This window comes from Mus musculus, chromosome X (genome assembly GCF_000001635.26).
Source record: "Mus musculus strain C57BL/6J chromosome X, GRCm38.p6 C57BL/6J".
In the NCBI taxonomy this organism is placed as follows: Eukaryota; Metazoa; Chordata; class Mammalia; order Rodentia; family Muridae; genus Mus; species Mus musculus.
This window is the reverse complement of record NC_000086.7, coordinates 4,858,172-4,875,154: the sequence shown is the minus strand read 5'-3', so window position 1 is coordinate 4,875,154 and position 16,983 is coordinate 4,858,172. Positions and strand designations below refer to the sequence as shown.

The following is a 16,983-nucleotide window of genomic DNA, read 5'->3' as shown; positions in this document are numbered from 1 at the left end:
TTTCATTTCTGGTCCAATCTATTTGGAGTTCTGTAGGCTTCTTGTATGTTCATGGACATTTCTTTCTTTAGGTTGGGGAAATTTTCTTCTATAATGTTATTGAAGATATTTACTGACCCTTTATGTTGAAAATCTTCCTTCTAGTCTATACCTATTATCTTTAGGTTTGGTTTTCTCATTGTGTCCTGGATTTCCTGGATGTTTTGGGTTAGGATATTTTTGCATTTCGCATTTTCTTTGATTGTTGTGTCAATGTTTTCTATAGTATCTTCTGGACCTAAGATTTACTCTTCTATCAATTGCATTCTGTTTCTGATGCTTGCATCTATGGATCCCTACTTCTTTCCTAGATTTTCCATCTCCAGAGTTGTCTCCCTTTGTGATTTCTTTATTGTTTCTACTTCCACTTTTAGATGCTGGATGGTTTTGTTCAATTCTTTCACCTTTTTGTATGTGTTTTCCTGTAATTCTTTAAGGCATTTTTGTGTTTCCTCCTTAAGGGTTTCTACCTGTTTACCTGTTTACCTGTGTTCTCCTGTATTTCTTTAAAGGAGTTATGTCCTTTTTATAGTCCTCCATCATCATCATGAGAAGTGACTTTAGATCCATATCTTGCTTTTCTGGTGTGATGGTATATCCATCACTTGCTATGGTGGGAGAGTTGGGTTGTGACAATGCCAAGTAACCTTGTTTTCTGTTGCTTCTTTTATTACACTTGTCTCCAGGCATCTGATTTTGTCACGTGCTTCCTGCCCTTGGTATATCTGATTGGAGCCTGTCCTTCCTGTAATCCTGGTAGAGTCAGAACTCCTCAGATGTCAGCGTTCTTTGTGATCCTGTCATTCCGGGATCCTTTGATCTTGAGATTCTGGGTGTGTCAAATTTCTTGGCAGTCAAGATTCCTCTGAGATCCTGGTGTGACCAAGCCCCTGGGATCCTGGGGTCCTACAATCCTGGGTTTGTTAGAGTGCCTGGAAGTGGTATCTCCTCTGGGGACCATGGAGCTGACTGCTGAGTTCCAAACCAATGTAGTCCAGAGCTTTCCAGAAGGAACTCGAACCACTGGTTGCGGGAGAGGGGGGCTCCTGTGTCCCTGCTCCTGTTGGCTCCAGGCACTCCCAATTGTGTTGAAACTGATGTTGCATTCCACTCACCAGTGATCCTAAGATCCTGGGCATGCTAGGGTGCCTGGGGAATGGAGAGTCCTTTGGGACCTTGGGAATTTTCGCCAAGCTTGAATCCAAGGTGGCCCTGCATTGGCTTCGACTGGAAGGATCCCCAAAAGTATCATTTTCAAACTGCCATTCTCATATAACATTTCTAGTGCTGTGTGTCCTTTTTGGGGAGTTATGAAAATCTTCAGAGAATTGGATCAGCTTAATGTGTGACTATTCTTTCACATTCACAATTTTAATATGGTATAACACACATGTGTAGATGACCTTGATTTCTGTTGCGATTTCTGGCCTGGATATGGGTTTTGACCTAGCTGCATCCAGGCCAGAAATTGCATTGGAAATCATTGTTGATACAGATCACTAGAAACCAAGCATAGTGATGACCTGTCCTATTTTTTCCAGTACAGAAAACTGATTAGTGTGTCATAGGGCAGGGTCAGGGATATTTACAGTAACATTTCCTTTCCCCCGTTCTTAAAATCACTTTAAATGTGTCAGCTTATAATTGCTTTAGAATGGAAAGGCTAGACCAGTAACCAAAATCTACGAATGTGTTTCAAACCAATCACATTGTGCCTAATGGCTGCTGCCTGAGAGAACTTTATAAAGGAAAAATGGATGGGCTGCACATGGTTGTTCTCTCTCTCCATGTGCAAGGCGACCCCAACATGTTAAAAAAATACATTTCTCTTGCTTTTTGCATTGATTTCCAGCTTTGCATTGTTCATTCAGTGAGTCCCCAGTAAGCTAAGGCTCAACAGAGTCTTACACTGGAACATGGCCTCCTCTTTATATCACATCTACATCAGATTTTACTACTTAAGAATTCCTCTTCACAAGTTGGAAGCTTAGCTGGGTGGAGTCTTGTCCTGAGGTCACTAGTCCTTTGATCCATCCAGGATCAGCTTTTTCTTTAAACTTCTTATCTCCTTGAGGATTTAGCTCTATTTCCTGAAAGTTATTTTTCGTCTCAAACTGCACATTTTGTATTTTTTCTTGTTCAGCACATTCCTTTTCATTACTAATCAGTGAAAGTGTGACTATTACTAGCTATACAACAGAGTCAATTCTAGGCTGTTTTAAAATCTCCTCTGACACTGCTATTGTAAGAACTCGACCCTCAGTCAGTGGAACTTACTTTGAGATGTCCCCAAGTGAGACACCAAGAGCAGAGCAACAGATCGATGCAAAAGCAAGAGGTTTATTTTCTGGTGGTCGGAATCGACCGACTTTCAATTAATTCCCCAAGACAAGTGACTAGAAAGCGACCCCAAATGGCTAGTACAAGCAGTTTTTATACTTTTTAGGGGCACAGGTTACATCAGCAAGGTTTGGACTTATTGGCTAAGTATATTGACCTTTAAAGCTATTGGCAAGCAAGCATGGGCAAAACATGACATGCATTTGAACTCTACCTGGGACTTGCCAGAGGGTCAGGTGACTATCAGTCAGTACATTCTACAGTTTTTCTCAAGAATATTCCAGCTCCTCCCAAGAACTGGGTGAAGAATGGAACTTGGCCTAGCCTTGATCCCAGGAGGGAAGAGAAGCTGTAGAGGTAGGGGAGTGTTAAGACTGGCAAATCCCTTAGGGCCCTTCATTCCCCTGTTTTTCTTATAGGAGCTCCAATCATGGAGCTCTCCTTATAATGAAGGCTCTGCTAGATCATGTTCTTACTCTATTGATCCTAGGGATTCATATTGTTGCCTTAAAACCATCAGCTGCCCAGTTCTTATTCTTTTACAAAGGCAATCAGCTTGTTAACAATGCAAGGGCCAAAGGTTAGCATAAGCAGTAAAATAAGAGTGGTACCCAATAGAGTGGAGATTAGAGTTTTCATCCACAGTGAGGAGTTGAACCAGGATTTGATGTTTCAATCTTCTCTTTTTTTTGTTTTTGTTTTTGTTTACTTTTACTTTTAATCTTCTCAATGTCCAGATTTATGGCGGCCGTGAGATTCTGTTACTGTTGACCTTGTAGCACCAAGGAAGAGGTGCCAGTAGCCACTCCAGCCACTCCCAGTCCCAAGAGCAATGAAACCCAGAGCACCCACCATGAAGGGTTTCCTTCTTGTTCAATAGAGGGTACTGTCCCATCTATCTAGAAGCTCTCTATTGAAGTAGTAAATAAGCCTTGGGATTAATTGGACCAGTACACAGTGAAAGACCAGGAAAAAATTCAGACCCCCTATCACCAAGAATGTAGGTTAGCCCGATTCAGTGACCCTATTCCAGGAACTGGCTGACCACAAAAGTTAGATTAAAATCTTGAGAACAATCTTGAGAAGCAGGGAGTTTCTCCTTGTGATTTTTAGAACACCCTTTTTATTTTTTACTGGTATTTTCGGCATTTTCTAATAACACCCTCCCTACCCCCTCGGGTTGTGTTTTTTTTTTTTTCCTTTAAATAGCCCCTTTTCCAGCTACCTGGGTCCACAGTCCTCTACCCCTGTGTGGTGTATGACTGTGGGCCCCAAGCATGCCTGAAATAAAAAGTTCTCTTGCGGTTTGCATCTAGGCCATTTCTTGTGAGTGATTTGGGGTTTCTCCTCTCCTGAGTAAGAATGTGGGGGATTCCTCACTTTGTGGGTCTTTCATTTGGTGCATTGGTCGGGAAATGCAACCACCCATCTCATCTGAGAACCGACTTGGAGGTAAGGAGATCCTCTCTGGAATGTGTGCATGCTGGCCGACATGTCTGTTCTGAGTATCTGTTTTCTGACCTGTAGTATCCCACAAGCCTGAAGCAGGCTGAGCCAGAACTTGACCTTGCTGTCACTAAGGAGATTATCTAGGGTGGAGCCTTCCTCCCGAGATCACTCTATTGTTCAGCCACTGTTGCTGTTTCTCTTCAAGATACTGTTACCTGCTGAGAAACCCCCCTGATCTATTCCGGAGACTTTGCCCTATCCTGCATGTCATCACCTGCAGTTAGTTCCAGGCTCCAAGCATGAATTGGCGGGAATGGGCCTCCCCCCTCTTTTATATAGTGTGTCTGCCATTAAACATTTGAACCCTGAGTTGTTTTCTTGGTTCCATTATTTCTTGACCCGCCTAGGCTCCCTCTTTTCTTTCAGTTCCAAGATGCCTTCAAGGCTCAAACCCGGACATGAGAGCCCCAGGCCGGCCCCTACAATTTGGTGCCCAATGTGGCGCCTGGGATAGGCAGAGGACATTTGGAAGAAACACTGCTGGTTTAGAGCTCCATGGAAGAAGTAAAGAATTAAAGAAAATTCGTACTGGAGAAGGTTGGTACAGGCTAAGCTGGAACAGTGCTAAATCCACGTGCTAGATTCACTTAGGATCAGCAGTGAGTTATCGGGAACTAAGAACTCAACGGGAAGGCAGTCGACCACAGCTTCCATAAGCTGCTTTTTTTAGGTGAAAGAAATAAAAGTGTTTAATAAAAGAGATTTAATAATCAGGCAGATAGCCGCATTTGGAAACTGCATCAGGTGGGAGGAAAGTGGATTTTGAAACTCTCCCAGGGACAGAGAGAAAATTGGGGAATCCACTCTTGTGTGTGTACCAGCAGGTGTCTTTTTTCTGAGTGTCTGTCTTATGTTTCCTGAAATTAACATGTGCTCGTTGTGTTGGTTTCTTGTCTGTGTTTCGTCCTGTGTCTCTGAAACATAGTGCAGTCTGAGTTTAGATCCACCTGAGTTTGGTTTCTCTGGTGTTTATAGACGATGGGGTTTTCTGAAATGCATATTTGGTATTTGTAGCTGTCCCTTCGGGCTGTAAGGACCAGAGGACTGTGGTCAGCAGATGTGCTAGGAAGAATGCTACCTCCCCAGGGGATGCCCTGGGGAGTAGAGAGAGCCAGAGACATCTGGCAGTCTCCAGAGATTGGTCAGAGGGACCAAGTTTTGTTTATGAAATGGAAGGTTATCCTTCTAATTCTTTTGCCTGCTTGTAGAAGACAAGAAAGGTTTGCATGTGTCTAGATCTGTTGTTTACTGTTTTGTGTATGTGTTTAGAGCTATGCAAAAATTTAGAAAAGTGCTAGTGTAACTGGAAAAGCCCTACTGGGACATGATTGAAAATTCAGCTCTTAAAGGAGCAGGCAGACCTTTGCTTGTAATAGAAAGTTAGCTTAAAATTAGTAACTCTGTGTTAGAGTCATTCTAAACTACATGTGGCAGGAGCTAACTCAGGAAAACAGGTCTTTAAAGATACTTCAAAATAAGGATAATCTGTGGGCCAGGACTCTGGCAGAGTGCTCAGACTGAGAACTGTTTGCCCTTGGGTAGATGAGGAGCTCAGCTTGGAGTAGCCTCAGGGACATTTGTGAGATGTTTCTTTTGTTTTGCAAACCGTGACTGGGGAAGTTCCTGGGACCTCACCCACCTCTCCCTGCCTTCAGGGTAGATTCCTTAAGATTCAGATGCAGTATTTTTTAATACTTAGGTTTTTAGCTATACTAAAAATTGCGGTCCTGAAAATCTAAGAAAGAAAAATTGATTTGCTTCAAAATTTTATTTTCAAAAGCTTCGAGGAGATGCTAATTGGCTAAGATCTCACCTTAAACTCACCACAGGAAAACTTAAGCCTTTGTCAGGTGCTATTAAGAGAGACACAAATTAACTGGCAAAGAACAAAAGGCCTTGCAGAAAATAAAGAAAGCTTTCATAGTTGTTATCAATTATAATCAATGGTAATTACATATTAGCTGCCTATTTTAGTTATTGGTTACTAAATGTGCTCACAACAATTTCTTGGCTAGAGAAAACATTGTTGTAAAATCATCCTTCTTAACCTTGAAGTAAAGTTTCAGACCCTATTGAGGCTGCTGTGATGCTAACAAAGAATTGTAAGATAAATTCATATATTTTGGAATAACTATAACAAATTGTGTCTTAAAAACCTGACTAAGTGTCTGCTTTTTGTTCAAAACAGCAATTAATTTGGTTATTACAGAATATTAATATTTGATCTATTGCATATCATCATTTTAAATAAAATTGACAATCATTATACTAAAGATAAGTTAAAATTGTTTTTATACATGTTTTTGTATCTTCTATAAATTCATGCATACGTGCATCCCATTTACTGTGTTTAAAATCAGCCCTCTTATGAGAGAAAAGTATATGTGAATTTGATCACACACTTATTATTTTGAGCTTCCCCCTGCTTCAACACAGATAATTAAATTGTGTGCTGTAGATGGTGTTTTAAAATGTTAAATAATCAAGCTTATTTTGTATCCATATACATACATATATATATATATATATATATATATATATATATATATATATATATGTATATATATATATGAGCTTACAATTGCATTAAATTGTTCATCCCTCAAATGCTATTATTTCTCAAGCTTGCCATTGCTTGTGCTATTGTGCTACTCATAAGAAAAAATACTGTTCCTTTAAAACGACTGTTTTTGGACAGTTAAGAAATTGTCCTGGGTTGCCTGGAAAAGACCCCAGGATTTGCTTTTGTGTTATAGAGTTTTACAAAAAGCCTTAGCTGAAAAAGGATTACACATAGCTCCTGAAAAGATACAAACTCAGGAAATCCTTATAATTATTTGGGCTTTAGACTTACTGATCAAGCTGTTTTTCCCCAGAAGATAGTTATTCACAGAGACAACTTAAAGACTTTGAATGGTTTTCAAAAATTGTTAGGTGATATTAATTGGCTTTGCCCCTATTTAAAACTCACTACAGGGGAGTTAAAACCTTTATTTGATATTCTAAAAGAGATCCTAGCTCCCCTAAGTCCCTAACCTCAGAAGGATTGCTGGCCTTACAAGTAAAAAAAGCTATTAAAGAGCAATTTGTCACTTATATAGATTACTCTTTGCTGTTACATCTGTTAATTTTTAATACGATTCATGTACCTACAGGAATGTTATGGCAAAATCTCCTCTAATGTGGATACATTCGAGGATTTCTCCTAAATGCAATATCTTGCCATATTATGAAGCAGTAACCCAGATGATTATCATTGGAAAGAAGCAGGCATTAACTTATTTGGCAAAGAGCCAGATATTATTGTTCAGCTTTACAGTGTAAGTCAAGACACTTGGCTGAAACAGCATAGTACAGATTGGTTGCTTGGTCAAATAGGATTTAAAAGAACAATAGACAGCCACTACCCTCAAGATAGGTTGATAAAATTTTTAAAGGTATATGAGGTGATATTTCCTAATTTGACCTCTTTTCCACCCTTACACAATGCTGTTCTGGTGTTTACTGATGGCTCCTCTAAAGGGCGAGCTGAATTTCTTATTAATAATCAACAGGTAATCATAAAGACTCCTGGCATCTCAGCTCAGTTAGAAGAATTAACAGCAATACTGAATGTCTTTCAGTTTGTACATGAGGCTTTCAATATTTTTACTGATAGTTTATATGTTGCACAATCGGTACCCTTATTGGAGACCTGTGGTATGTTTAACTTTAATATGCCAGCAGGATCCTTGTTTTCACAACTGCAAAACATCATTCTTGCCCGAAAACACCCGTTCTATATTGGCCACATATGATTTCATTCTGGTCTTCCTAGACCTTTAGCTAAAGACAATGATTGCATCGATAGAGTTCTAATAGGAGAAGCCTTAATGTCAGATCCTATTGCTTTGGCCAAATGTGATCATAAAAATTTCATCTCTCTAGCCATACACCTTAAGGCTTCGACATAAGATCACTAGAGAGCAGGCAAGAATGATTGTAAAACAATGTCCTAAACATATTACATTTTCTCCAGTGCCACATTGACTAGTTAATCCATGAGGTCTTATGCCTAATCATATTTGGCAAATGGATGTAACTCATTATGCAGAATTTAGAAAATTAAAATATATACATGTTTGTATTGATACTTGTTCAAGATTTCTTTTTGCTTCTCTGCATACTTGAGAAGCCTCCAAAAATGTAATTGATCATTGCCTACAAGCCTTTAATGCCATGGGATTGCCTAAACTTATTAAGACAGATAACGGTCCATCCTATTCTAGCAAAAAATGTACTTCATTTTGTAGAGCGTTTGGCATCAAATATAAAACTGGAATTCCTTATAACTCCATGGGACAAGGAATAGTTGAATGTGCTCATCGCACTTTAAAAAATTGGCTTTTAAAAACAAAACAGGTGGGGTACGCGAGATGGCTCAGTGGTTAAGAGCTCTGACTGCTCTTCGAAGGTCCTGAGTTCAAATTCCAGCAACCACATGGTGGCTCATAACCATGCATAAAGAAGTCTGATGCCCTCTTCTGGAGTGTCTGAAGACAGCTACAGTGTACTTACATATAATAAATAAATAAATCTAAAAAATAAATAAATAATATCTTTAAAAAAAAAAAGAAAACAGGGGCAGTTATATCCCCCAAGGTCACCAAAGTCACATCTTGCTTTGGCTTTATTTGTTCTAAATTTTTTGCAAACTGATGTTAAAGGTCAGTCTGCAGTGGATCGCCACTGGCATCCAGTTACTTCTAGTTTATATGCCATGGTAAAGTGGCAGGACCCATTAACTAACGAATGGAAGGGTCCAGACCCGGTCCTAATCTGGGAAAGGGAAAAGTCTCTGATTTTTCTGGGAATGTCTGTGTTTTTTCACAAAAAGGAGATGGAGCGTGATGGCTGCCTGAGAGATTAGTTCGACAACTAGACACAGATCCTGAATCTTCTAGTAAGTATGACTCTAACCTTGATCATGGCTAAAAATCCTTTTTAGCCAAAAAGTTAAATTAGAGCACAGCCGCCACTCCCAGGGATGCTGTAAGCCTTTCTGCAATTCTCAAAACCACCTCCCCCACACCGGGAGCTCTAAGTCTGGCCTGATCATTGCTGATTTACAATTGAATGGAGTACCTGGACTTCCCCAAAAGAAGCTTTTGTACTGTGCCTTTCACTGTCTGGACTTTGTTTTTCAAGCAGGTCAGTCAACACCCTTCAGCCTGACTGCAGTGGGCATGCATTCCCACCCCCAACAGCACGCAGGTGGCAGTTATTAATTTTCATCAAGAAGAATTCTAAGTACATATTGTGGCTTTGGTCTGATTTGGGAATAAGGTGTGCTATGAGGGCAGGTTAGTCAATGACAGGCAACCAGATCCCGGATCATACCAATCTAAGACAGGGGTACATGCCAAAAGTCCGTGGCTGTTGATAATACACCACAGAGCCATGCTTGTGTAAATTATAACACTAGCTACATGTAAATTCCTATGAGAGAACTGATGGGTTCAAGAGGATATGAGACCCTAAGAGAGGCCTGGCCACAAGCCACCATAATTCCCAGCAAGGACTATGGAGCATAAATAAATTTTATGCCTCAGTCCAACTTTTTTTTAACATTAATAACAGAGAGGAGATGTAGCCTCCCAAAAGCCTGAAGCAGGCTGAGCCAGAACTTTACCTTGCTGCCACTAAGGAGATTATCTATTATGGAGCCTTCCTCCCTAGATCACTCTATTGTTCAGCCACTGTCTCTGTTCCTCTGCAAGATACTGCTACCTGCTGAGAGGCCCTGGATCTATTCTGGAGACTATACCCTATCCTGCACATCATCACCTGCAGCTGGTTCCAGGCTCCAAGGATGAATTGGTGGGAATGGGCCTCACCCCTCTTTTATAAAGCATGTCCGCAATTAAACATTTGAACCTTGAGCAGACTACTTGTCTTGATTCCATTATTTCTCAACCCGCTAGGCTCCCACTTTTCTTTCAGTTCCAAGTTGCCTTCCAGGCTCAAACCCGGACATGAGAGCCACAGGCTGGCCCCAACACTGACCCATGTGCTTTCTCTTTGCAGCTGTCCTCTCGGGCTATAAGGACCAGAGAACTGTGATCAGCAGACGCGCTAGGAGGATCACAGGCTGCCATCCTGGGGGACGCCCCTGGGAAGTGGGGAGAGCCAGGAATGCCTGGTGGTCTCCTACACTCAGAGAACCGAGTTGTGCCGTTGAAGCAGAAGCTTCTCCCTCCATGACCTTCTGATTCTTTTGTCTGTTTATGGGAGGACATGGAAGGGTAGCTTGTGTCTGGATCTGTTGGTTTCTGTTTCGTGAGTTTTTATCTTGCGTGTCTTTGTCTACAGTTTTATCACGGGACAGACAGTGATGACCCCCCTTAGCTTGACTCTCAACCATTGGAGTGTAGTTAAATCTAGGGCTCACAACTTGTCAATAGAAGTTAAAAAAGGACTGTGGCAGAATTTTTGCTCTTCGCAGTGGCCTACATGATGTCAGCAGGCCTCCAGAAGGTACTTTTGACTTAACTATCGTTTTTGAGATCAAAGCCATTGTTTTTCAGGAAGGACCTGGATCCCATCCCGATCAGCAACCATACATCATCACAGTGTGGCAAGATATGGTTCAGAACACTCCACCCTGGGTCAAATCCTGGGTACTTGAGCAAAAGCCTGGCTCTTGAGTCCTGGCTTTCCATGAAACACCAAAGAATAAATCGAAAGTGAAGGCTTCTTCCAAAATGAAGCCTCCAGCTCAGCCTTCAGCTCCTCCTAAATTGTATCCTGAGATTGAGGAGCCTCCTAAGTGGCCTATTCCACTACCTCTGCCTTATCCACAGCCTCAAGCCCTGATGCTGGGAAACCCCAAACCCCTTGTAATGGCAGGAGGCAGACTCACTGCGGGTACACGTTGCTGGAGAATGCAGAGCCCAGACAGACTCCAGTGGACCTGCCCAACCTCCAACCCCTTCAGTATTGACCATTTTCTCTGCTGATATTTATAACTGGAAAATTAATCACCCTCCTTTTTTCAGAAAATCCTGCTAGCCTGACAGGATTGATGGAGTCTCTGATGTACTCCCACCAACCCACATGGTATGATTGTCAGCAGCTTTACAGGTTCTCTTTTTTACTGAGGAGAGGGAAAGGATCCTGTTGGAAGCACGAAAAAATGTCCCCAGAACAAATAGTGAGCCAGCCAATCTTTCAAATGAAATAGATGCTGGCTTTCCCCTTAACCGAACTGCTTGGGACTTCAGTACACTGAAGGTCTACTCTTGGGTTCTTGTGGCAGGGCTGAAAGGGACTGCTAGATGCCCCACCAATTTGGCTAAGGTAAGAGAGGTTTTTTATGAGCCTGTTGAACCACCGTCTGTGTTTCTTTAATGTTTAATGGAGGTTTATTGGCGTTATACTCCCTTTGACCTAGCCTCTGAGGGTCAGCAGGCTGTGATGGCTATGGCCTTTATAGGCAGTCAGCATCAGATATTAAGAAAAAGTTTCATTGGCTAGAAGGTTTGCAGGATTATACCTTTCTGGATTTGGTTAAGGAGGCAGAGAAAGTGTTTCATAAGCGGGGCACTAAGGAAGAGAAGAAAGAGAGAGAGGGGGCAGGAGGCAGAAGAAAGAGAAGAAAGGAGGGTTCGTAAACAAGAGAGAAATTTGACTAGAATTTTGGCTGCAGTAGTAGGAGAGAAAGAAAAGACAGGACCTATATAGGGAACCTGAGCAACAGAAGACCAATGTGCTTAACAATTATGTGAGTTGGGGTACTGAGCCTCAGCTAAAAAGGCTCAGCTGTGTCAGACTGAAGTTACTTATTTGGGATACACCCTTTGAGATGAGAAGTGGTGGCTAACGGACTCCAGAAAAAAGACTGTAACTCAGATCCTCACACCAACTACACCGAGGCAAGTAAGAGAAATATTGGGCACTGCTGGCTTCTGCAGACTCTGGATACCTGGGTTTGTGACCTTAGCTGCCTTGTTGTAGCCCCTAACTAAGGAAGGGGGTGTTTGTCTGGACCCCAGATCACCAGAAAGCCTTTGAAGAAATTAAAAAGGCCCTACTGATGGCCTCAGCCTTGGCCTTATCTGATGAGAGAGCAGGAGTCGCCAGAGGAGTCCTTACTCAGACTTTGGGACCTTGAAAAAGGCCAATGGCTTACCTATTCAAGAAGTTAGGTCCTGTTGCCAGTGACTGGTTTTCTTGCCTGAAAGCTATTGCTGCTGTAGCTCTACTTGTCAAGGATGCTGATAAGTTCACTCTGGGACAGCAAATAACTGTAGTGGTACTCCATTCTCTTGAAAGCATTATCTGACAGCCCCCTGACCGATGGATGACCAATGATTGTATGACACATTATCAGAGCATTTTGTTGACTGAACAAGTGACCTTCACTCCCCCTGATGTCCTCAATCCCACTACCCAACTGCTCGAGACTGATGACTCTTCACCTACTCATCACTGCACTGACATTCTGGCAGAAGAAACTGATATTTGAAATGATCTGAATGATCAGCCTTGGCCTGGGTGTACAGTACCTGGTACAGTAGCTTCGACGTTGAAGGTAAGCAGAACGAACGGGCAGCAGTGGTAGAAGGAAAGCAAGTGATCTGGGCCAGCAGCCTCCCTGAAGGGACATAGGCTCAGAAAGCTGAACTTGTGGCTTTGATACAAGCTCTACGAATGGCAGAGGGGAAGTCTCAACATTTACACTGACATCGGGTATACATTTGCCACTGCCCATATACACGGAGCAATATACAGACAAAGCTCTGTTGACATCTGTAGGGAAGGACATAAAAAATAAAGAGGAAATTTTGAGCCTCCTTGAGGCCTTACAGTTGCCAAAAAAGGTGGTCTTTATACATTATCCAGGACACCAGAAAATTCGAGATGTTGTGGCTAAAGGGAATCAGATGGCAGACCTAACTGCCAAACAGGCAGCAAGGAGGAAGAATCCTGGCAGTAAAGGAGCCTAAAGATTATTATGATATCAGAGAGAACAGCTTTAGATACACCCCTGAGGACTATTAAATTATGAACAAATTAGGACTGAGAAAGGAAACCCCGTATGGGGTAGTAGAAACAGAAGAAAAGCTAGTCCCCCCATGGAAAGAAGAACACAAGTAAGTTACCAACTTACATTACTTGACCCACTGGGGGGCCAAGAAATTTAAAGGTGTGGTTAGTTCCTCCAACTACTATGTTATAGGACTCTCTGATTGGCAGAGGAAATAGTCAAAAGCTGCAAGGCCTGTGCTATGACTAATGTAGGACACTCCGTGTATACTCCTAGGAAGAGGCTCAGGGGTGACAAATCTGGAGCCTACTTGGAGGTAGATTTTACAGAAATTAAGCCAGCTAGATATGGCAACAAGTACTTATTAGTGTTTATAGACACCTTTTCAGGCTGGGTAGAAGCTTTTCCTACCAGGACTGAGACGGCCAATGTGGTAGCCAAGAAGATCCTAGAAGAAATCTTCCCAAGTTTCAGGATACCCAAGGTAATCAAGTCTGATAATGGACCTGCCTTTGTTGCCTAGGTAAGTCAAAATGAACACATGAAATTATTATATTTTCTAAGCATCAATAATGATGTTTAAAACATTTTAACCATAATAGCCACAAAAATATCTAGTATAAACCCAAGGGTATAAAAAAATCTGTATAGTGAAAATTATAAAATATGAAATGATCTCTTATATTCATGATTGCAAGAATTAAGTGATGAATTATCTACATTGTCCAAAGTGACCTATAGATTCGATGTAATATACAATGAAAGACCAATAATATTACTCACAGAACTAGAAAAATATCATAAAGAAGTATAAAATATTCTGAATAGCTAAAGCTATCTTGAGGTACAAAAGCAAAACTGGAAGCATTACAAAATCTATTACACCAAAATGTTTAAATGGGTAACATAGAGCTTTAGTAATCAAAAGAAGATATTAGCAAAAACAGTCAATAAAGAGAATAATGAGGATAAAGTTTTAAATGAGAAGAGGGAATATATATATATATATATATATTTCATATATAAATTTCATATACATATACATATATGTACACACATACATACACACACACACACACACACACATATATATGGAGGAGTTTAATTGGGGTTACTCTACACAGGAAAAATGCCTCTCCCAAAAGAGTCATATTTTGAAAAATCAAAAGCCCAGTGCCAGGTGTAGGATACCTCCTTTGGACATATTGGACACGGTTGTCCCAGAGACCCCAAACAATACAGTCTATTTTCATTACTCTTGATTGGCCCACCAGAACATGACAGTGAAACTATACTGCAGAAAACCTCACACCTTTTGTCGCAGGATATTAAGAAATCAAGTTGTTACTGACTAGTAAGTATTCTCCATACTGACTAGCACTCAAAGTAATAAAAGGAGCAATGCAGTATGCTGTGTGTGTGTGTGTGTGTGTGTGTGTGTGTGTGTTTGTGTGTATGTGTGGCAGTGGGATAAACCAATAGTCTTATCCAATGGTCAATTCTTTCAACTACTGTAATGACTTGCATGGCAAAATATGGCCCTGGATTCGAAAGTACTATGTTATGTGAGTATCCAACCACTTGCTGGTTGGATTTAAGTAAGGCCTGTCCTGCAAGAAACCATGAATCTGGTACTGCAATATCAAGAGCTCATGATTGGGGAACTTACAAGCCCCAGGGATGATCCTACTACCGCAGTTTTGGTAAAGAACATAGTATAAAACTTTTCCCTAAATTTGGTTACCTGTACTTATAGACTAGTATAGCTCTCAGTATTCACTAGAGAAGTTTTTAATACAGAAACTCACAATTGGTCAAAATACAGAAAATAATTGTGTATGAGGTTTGCATCCAAAAATAAGATGTCTTTATAACACTATTTCCCCAAAGAATCAAAGAGAATGTAGAAAAATTGTAAGTTAAAGATCTAGGTGAAAGTGTCTTCTGAATGTGATAGGATTTCTGTACTCATGAACTTACAGAATCTGTTTTCTGCACAAGACCAAGGCATGCAGCCTGGCGTGGTGGTGTACAGTTTTAATCCCAGCACTTGGGAGGCAGAGGCAGGCGGATTTCTGAGTTCGAGGCCAGCCTGGTCTACAGAGTGAGTTCCAGGACAGCCAGGACTACTCAGAGAAACCCTGTCTCAAAAAAGCAAGCAAACAAACAAACAACCCCCCCAAAAAAAAAAAAAAACAAAAAGAAAGAAAGAAAGAAAAAAAGAAAAAAAGAAAGAAAGAAAGAAAGAAAGAAAGAAAGAAAGAAAGAAAGAAAGAAAGAAAGAAAAAAAAAAAAAGACCAAGTAAGGCAACATTCCAGCATGGAGACAGGAGAGACTTAAACATCCTCACAGATGAGAAGCTAATATTAATTGATAACTTCCAAGGGGAATAAAATTCAGTTTTCTTTAAGATTGTAGCCCCTAGTAGGGCATTATTCTGTTGATAGTTCTATACCCTGAGTATATGGCAGCACGAATTGGAATCTCTAGGTTATAGAAAAAGAGAGGATTGAAGTTTGGAGAGCATGGGGGTAGGTGATGGTTCTAGTAAGAGTTAAGGGGAGCAGTAGAGGTAACTTTAACTAAAATACATTGAATCGTGTTTAAAATTATCAAAGAATTAATAAAATATCATATTTAAATAATAAATCTTTCAAGAGAGAGAGGGCAGAATGCAGTAGTAGATGGAAATAATGAAATAGAAAGTGTTAAATAGGGTGGAAGATGGAAGAGGGCAGGGTAATATGGCGGCTTGAATGAGAAATGTGCCACAAAGTATATTTGACTATTTGATACCCAGATAGTGATGCTGATCAGGTATAGAAGATATGGCCTTGCTGGAATATGTATGGCACTGGAGTCAGGCTTTGTGAATTTAAAGCCTCAAGATAGTTCAATTTACTCTTTCTGCTTTGAGGTTGCAATTAAGAATGTAGCTCTTAGCTTTCTGTTTCATCCTCCATACCTGCCTGTTAGATACCTCCCAGCCCCGATGGACTCTTATTCTTCTAGGAACATAAGCCAAAATAAAATCTTCCACAAGTTGCTTTTCGTCATTGTGGTTTTTTTTTTTTTTTCAAAACAACAGAAATGTAACTAACATAGAAGTTGGTACCAGGGAGTGTGCTTGTTATTGGAAAGAAAATATGACATTGTTGGTTTAGGGGAGAAATGCAGATGACTTTGGATCTTGGACTGGAAAAATTGTAAGATGCTATAATCAGAACTGAATAGACCATCTTAGTATAAAGGAGAAAGACAGTAGTGCTAAGAGGAATGTGAACCATGGAGACCAAACCCAAGGAGGCTTTAGAGCAAAATAATGGTTGTAAGAAAGAGATTGTTGTGTTTATAAAAAAGATAAAGGGGGGATATGTTTTATGAAGGTGTAGACAGGTATTGGGCAAATGGGTGCCTCAGCAGACCCATGAGAAGGAGAGTTAAGAGGTAGGTAGAGGCAGAGAGAGAGAGAGAGAGAGAGAGAGAGAGAGAGAGAGAGAGAGAGAGAAAGAGAGAAAGAGAGAGGAAGAAAAGGAAGAGAAGAGAAGAAAAGAGAAGAGAAGAGAAGAGAAGAGAAGAGAAGAGAAGAGAAGAGAAGAGAAGAGAAGAGAAGAGAAGAGAAGAGAAGAGAAGTAGAGGCTGTCCATGAGAACATGGAGTTAGAGGGGGGAAGGGAATAAGAAGAGAGTGGAGGGGACTAGAGAGAGAGGAGCTAGAGATCAAGGAGGAGGCAATGGATGTCAGGCCTACCTGGCTATTGCCAGGTAACTGTGGGATGGAGCTTAGACAGAATTCCAACAGAGACTGTTCTTGTGATAGTTTGGCTAAGGATATGGCTTTCTCCTGCCCTTATCTTAAGAACTAGCCCAAGTGATTTTTTTTGAGATGGGTGGTGGGCAGAGAAAATTTCAAGACTGCATAATGTTGAGTCTCTGGAATGGTTGTTATTGATGAGGCATATGCAGGTCTACAGTGAAAGAGAGTAGGTTTAGCAGGCATGTTCTAGATAAGAGGCTGTGGTGATTTCAGTAAAAATGGCCCCCATAGGCTTATAGGAAGTGACTCC

General features: G+C 40.9%; 1 pseudogene; it reads left to right on the top strand.

Moving 5' to 3' along the window:
* Positions 1-3,794: 3,794 nt before the first annotated feature.
* Positions 3,795-16,983, top strand: part of Gm4726 — a 32,154-nt pseudogene continuing 18,965 nt past the window's right edge.